Source organism: Calypte anna, chromosome 18 (assembly GCF_003957555.1).
Source record: "Calypte anna isolate BGI_N300 chromosome 18, bCalAnn1_v1.p, whole genome shotgun sequence".
Lineage (NCBI taxonomy): Eukaryota > Metazoa > Chordata > Aves > Apodiformes > Trochilidae > Calypte > Calypte anna.
The window spans coordinates 6,080,101-6,086,100 of NC_044263.1; the positions used below are offsets into that span (position 1 = coordinate 6,080,101).

Below are 6,000 nucleotides of genomic sequence, written 5' to 3' on the forward strand. Positions count from 1 at the left end.
AAAAAAACATCTTAAACTGTTTATGCTAAGCCCATGGAGCCCATACCATCATCAAGGGTGGCTCTGGCTGAGAGGTATGGACCACACTGGGAGGCAGATGGCAGAAGGCAGGATTTGCTGCACTGGTATGAGTGACATTCTGGTTTAGGCAGCAAAGTGAAATGTGATCCTGAATGCAAAACATGCCATTCCTTAAAGTTCAAGGAACATCAAGTTCAAGGAACATCATCCACATGTTAAGAACACCACCCTGAAGTCCTTCAGGGAGCAGGATACACAAGAAGGGTGTAAAAAGGTGAAAGATTGGTTTTAAAGAGTGAATCTCTCTACCTAGACAATTTCAAAAGCTGTTATATTGAACAATAGAAACAAATCTTGTAAGGCAGTCTGACACCTGACAAACTCTGATCCTCAGCCATTTCTGAAGCTTGAACTGTATTAGCTGACTGGAGCCAGAGGACATCTCTCATCTTAAAAGTAATCACTGTAAAGTAATCAGTGCTGCATGCAGCATTGCATAATTTATCAAAATAAAGAGTGTGCAAAAATTTTGCAAGACTTATATCATACCAACCAAATATTCACATACATTACCAAGGTCTTTCAAACACTCAGAAAACAGCTTCACACAAGGAAGCTGAAGGTGTTCTTTAATTCTGTAGGCAGGACTGTCATCTTACCAAACATCACAAATTCAGTATGAGGTATCAGTGTTGAAATTTAATAAGAAACTATGCAGCATGATACACTATGTACAGATCCTAGCAAATAGCTAGCAAGCAGAAAGGTAAGTATACAACCTATAGATTCTTAAAAAGAAAAATGTGTTTCAGAAGCTGCAAGTCTTTAGGGAGAAAAATAACTCAAGCTAATGATACTATTTTCCCTAAAGTGTTCAATCACTGACGCTTTCATCTGATTTACTGAAAATTCCCAACATAGATTCCTCTATGAAAATTATGGGGAATCTGAACATGTCTTGCTGCCAAAAGTGAACTCTAGAACAGAACCCTGATCTACCACTGAGAATAGAAACACGGGGGAGCAGATGATAACCAAAAAAGCAGCTGCCTTGGATAAAATGGCTTAGATTAGAGCTGATTGTTTTGCTGTCAGCAGAACCATACAGTCTTCCTACTCATGAGTAGCTGCTGCCTGCCTGATCATTTGCAACAGGGGCACATTTGTTGATATATGGGTTTCCAGAGGTGCATCAAGTCAATTGCTTTGAGACAAATTGAAAGCACAGAATAATTACAGCATGGGAGCTGGCAGCCACATTTCTTAGCTTCAGTATCTGCTTGTGAAAAACTTGTCAAAATTTGGACCAGATAAACATTCTCTGCCTCAATAACTCTAGATAGGGATTTGAATATCTACTTCTGAGAGAAACTGGGGAGTAGAATTATTAGTACATGAAAAGTAAGTGAGATCTTCTGAATTAGTGCTGTATATGTGCTAAGTATTATCAACTCAGTAGTGAACAAGTATCTCAGCTGAGCAAGCCTGTGAAGAATCAGGAGTATTTCACACAGGCTCTGATTCCCTTGCTAAATGACAGGAATTAGAGAGAGATCTATTCTACCATGAATCAGGAACATGATTAAACCTGAACGTAAAAGTTTGCATTTCAACTGACAAGTGTGCCATTTGGGTGTGAAATTTACTTGCTGAGTGATAATAGAAAATATCTCCAATTCCTTCCTTCCCTCTTCTGCACAGGACTTGCACATTAGACTTGTTTCCAAAGGCCAGTGGTAGCTTAAAATGAAATCTGAGCAACCAGGAGGGAGAAGGGGAGTCGGAAATAGCTTTGGAACACCTGTCAGGGGCAGACCCTCAGTTTACTTGCAAAATTACTACTGGTAAAACAGGATGCTACAAAAGTGAAACAAAGCATCTATTTTTGTTTCAGTATTGTTTCAGTGAGTTGAGAAGTAATTGATGAGTATGATCAAACTAGTGCTGTCCACCTTGCTGTTTCCACTTGGGAGAACCCTGTTTCAAATAAAAGTATAATAAATCTGAAAGATCTTTGCTGTGTTCATTTTTCCTTTTTTGGTTAGGGGAAAAAAAAAGTTTCTGAGAATTAAAGGATCACTTTATCTTTCCTGCTACAGGTACTCGAGGCCTGCCAGAAAAAGACACAGCATGTATTCACTCTGAATCAAAGTGAAAAATGCAACAAAAGGCATAATTCCACAGGCTGTAAGGACCCCTTCAGCTTCTGCAGAGCAATGAGACATCCATCTGCTTTGTGGCACGATGCCTTAGATGACAGCTAAAACACTTTACAGCAAGTGTATGAAAGAATTCACTGCAAAAGTGACAGCTATCATTCATCATCATGATATTGGTTATTATGGTAACCAGGACTGTATAACTACCTCCATTAAAAACAAAAAATAAAATCTGAAATGCTAGAAAGCCACAAAAAGGCAGCAGGCCAAAAAAAAAAAAAAAAAAAAAAAAAAAAAAAAGCTTGTGCTGCAATTATATGGCCTTCTAGCAAACCAATGTTTTGCTGAGGTACACTGACTCATAGATACAAGTGCATTTTTTCTCTTCAGTTTATAAATAAGAGTGTTATATCCATAGTTGTTTATAGTAAATTTAGGCAAAACCACTCCTTCATCAGTGTCTGCCTTTTGGAGATATTTAATAAATATCATGCAGATGGGAAGGTGTGTTATTAGGAGCTCCCCAAAGCAGGCCCAGCACCTGAAAGAGATTAACAAGATCAAGCTCACACATTCACTCAAAGCCAAGCACAGCCCTTACACAGAAAAGGCTCTGAGTTCAGTGCACTGAGAATTTCCCTTTCTCACAACAAACTCCATTAAATTTTTATGATGAATCACTTGTATTTACTTGTATCACCAACTACACCTGGAAGCTGGGCAGAGAGCTGACTCACTACTGTGAAAACAGGGGAGCTCTCTCTGCAGACCCTTAAGAACTTCTCTCACTCACTGTTTATTCAAGAGTGTTCTGGACAGGGATTCACAGTATCCTGTACATTATCACAGCTGTTAACCCAAAGCAACACTTTCTCCCTGTTGGACAATGTTGCCCACCCAGGTGCTCTTTCTGGCCAACCCAAAGAAGGATTTGCCTTTTGGCCAATCCCATGTGTCCCCTGGCCCTGCTCCTGGAAAGTCCCACCCAGCCAGGTGGGTATTTAAAACCCCACAACACCCCTTCCTCAGGGCTGTTCTTCTGCCTAGAGCATCTTGGTTTTTGCAGTGCTTGTGGCTTCCAGCAGCTTGTTTAGGTAGGAATCTCTTAAGAAGCATGGGTGGCCTCAAAGATACAGAGACTTAAACAGTTAGAGCTGTAAAAAAAACCAAAACAAAACACAAAACCGAAGAAATACAAAGTGCTGTTCTAAGGAACAAAAGGTAAAAAGCAGCACGGTGTAGCTATTAAGACATGTGCCTGTATAAAGCAGGCTTCTTAGAAAGTAAATGTAGTTTGCTTGCCAGGTTATTCAACTTTTGCTGTTTGAGCAAGTTGTGTAGTGTAATGCAGTAGAGCAGCTGCTAAATAAGTTTCTATAGAAATTTACATTTCTAAAGAACCTGTAGTGTTTCATAGAGATCAAGCACTACTAAATCTTTGTTTTGCACTGTGAACTGTCTGTTCAACTAGGTATTTTTTTTCTACAATCACTAAGGTAAATAATAGCATTTTAAACAAGCTTTTCTCAGAAAATATGACAATATGTACTGCTTGGTAGCTGCCTGGGGAAGATGGAAGGGTGCTCAGATTCATCTGCTGCCATCCTGGTGACTTTTAAATACTGGTAAGACTAACAAATACCTGTGGCACAAGTAGTCCTGTGAAAACTGTCTTAAATGGATAACTAAAACACCATGTGTCTGTCTGTCTGTGGGCTTTCCCCTTCTTCTCCAGTTATCTTTTGTAGAAAACCAAAATCTTTAGGGTGGATACCATCACCTAGGACAAACTTCTTGCACTTTATGTAATGAGATTGCTAACTGGAACTTTCAGGTCTTTCCTTATCAATAATGGCCTGTGTTATCCCATAGGGGAAAGCTCCCAGACAACTGATAATGTCATGAGACAAGTACATGGATCAAAGCTTTTGGAAACCAGACAAGAGGAGGTCTGGGGTTACATGAAGTGTGCTGCAAACTTCTGCTGATACTGACCCCGGGAAGGCAGGAGCAGGAGGGAAACAGAACGGAACTGCCAGGCCGAGCCTGCACCCCAAGCTCGTAAAGGATCCAGGCGAACTTTTTGAGGGATTACAGTTAGAATCTGGGATTACCCCTAAGATCCTTGTGCAGAAAACAAAGCAGAACTGGAACCCCCCGGAGCTGCCGGGGCTCGGCCTGGTTCGGGACTGAGGGAACCGGAGCCCGCGGGGTTGTCCCTCAGCAGTGCGAGAACCCCGCCGGCTGCGCTGAGCCGGACACGTCTGGGAGCGCCTTTTCGGGAGTTTTTTATTTCCTCTCCCTAACAAGCCGCTACGTAACGCTCCGGAGAGGTGCCAGGGCGAAGGGTGTCTGAGGGAACTGTGCTGCGCGGGAGCCCCGACACCCGAGGGAGGGCAGCGCGGCGGGACCGCCACCAGCTCCGCCTCGGGCCTCCCCCGCTAGCCCGGGCCGAAGCGGGGACTCCGCGGAGGGAGCGGCGGGCCCTCCCGGCCCTGTTCCCCGACGGGACGGAGCCCGGCCGCACCCCGCCGCCGCTCGGCCATTACTCACCAGCCACGCCGGGCAATCTCGGCGGGGCTGCCGCTAGCCCGCCGGGCCTCCCCCCCGCGCCGCCGGCTCCGCCATCAGCGTCACTGGCAAACGGGACGCCACAGCGCTGGGGACCCCGCGGTGTCGCTTCGCAGCCGCCTCAAGAAGCCGCTGTCTGGTTGGTGGGATCTGGCGCGGGCCGCCGTACGCCGCGCGGTGATTGGCTGGGCGGGGTGGCGCGCGAAGCCGAGCGTCCGCCCTGTCAGGGGGAGGCGGTCGGAGCTGAGGGGGGACCCGGGGAGCCCCCGCTCCGCTGCCCCGGAGGCGGCCCTGAGGGGGACGGGCAGCGAAGCGGCGATCCCCCCGGCCCCGCAATTGCCGTCAGAGGGACGGTGTTGAGGGGTGGTGAAGAGTCTCGGGGGTGAGGGGAATGTGTGAGGCGATGGAGAGAGCCCAGGAGAGCCCAAAGGGTCCAGCCCCTTGGCAAAGGCGGCCAAGGTGGGTGCCCCAGGTGGGGGGACATGAGGGAGAAGGGGCCTCCCTTTGCCAGGACGGTGGCTCTGCAGGAGGAGGGTGACACCTGCAGATCTCCCTCTGAAAAGCCGCTCTTGCCGTAGGGTAACCGAGTGACTGGAAGTCTCGAAGGAGCCGGAGGTGAATGCCCGGGCCGGCACAGGAAGCCGTGCACATGCAGGAACGAGCACACAAAAGAACCGAGCCGGTAATCTAACGAGAAATCTAAACCACTGCAGAATCTGGAGAGGAAGTCAGAGGTGTGAGGCAAAGATGGCCCACATCTGTGTGCCCTTGTGTACAGGCATTTGAGGTTTGTCTTCTGAATTCATAGTGCACTGAGTACATTGAAAGGATGAATGTCCCTGAGGTCTCATTCCTGTAACTGGCTGCAGACCTTGTGTTGTCTCAGGCTGTGATGTGACAGTTCCCATGTGAGATTTTTCTGTATAAAACTGATGTTCCTTAATGTGCTAAACTACAGGTGCCAAAGCCTGGTGCAGTTGTTTGCAATATTGTGGCAATAAATTGTACAAAGAACTCAAGATCTGCAGATGCTGTTTTGGCCAAGAATTTTTGTATTTTGGGAGTGTACTCAATACTCCTCCAAGACAGTCCACTTTCACAATGTCTGAATTGAATATAAATCCTGAGTGCAGGGGTTCTGCAGTGTTATTTTGGCTGGTTTAAATGCAATTGTGAGGAGAATGAAGGACACAAAACTGGTTTTCTTGAGCTGCTTGTTACCCCAAACGATGCCCTAGAATCAGTTTAA

The 6,000-nt window shown here is 46.0% G+C and overlaps 1 protein-coding gene across 6 annotated transcripts in view; it reads right to left on the reverse strand.

Moving 5' to 3' along the window:
* The window catches only part of TMEM94 (transmembrane protein 94), a 47,666-nt gene extending 42,797 nt beyond the window's left edge, over window positions 1-4,869 (reverse strand). For 3 of the 6 annotated variants that reach the window (XM_030461561.1, XM_030461563.1, XM_030461558.1), the window contains exon 1: window positions 4,734-4,836. The gene's annotated coding sequence lies outside the window, so the exon portion shown is untranslated. Of the gene's footprint in view, window positions 1-4,733 lie in introns of all 6 variants that reach the window. The other 3 variants (XM_030461560.1, XM_030461557.1, XM_030461559.1) reach the window with 3 other exon arrangements.
* Between the last annotated feature and the right edge of the window lie 1,131 nt (window positions 4,870-6,000).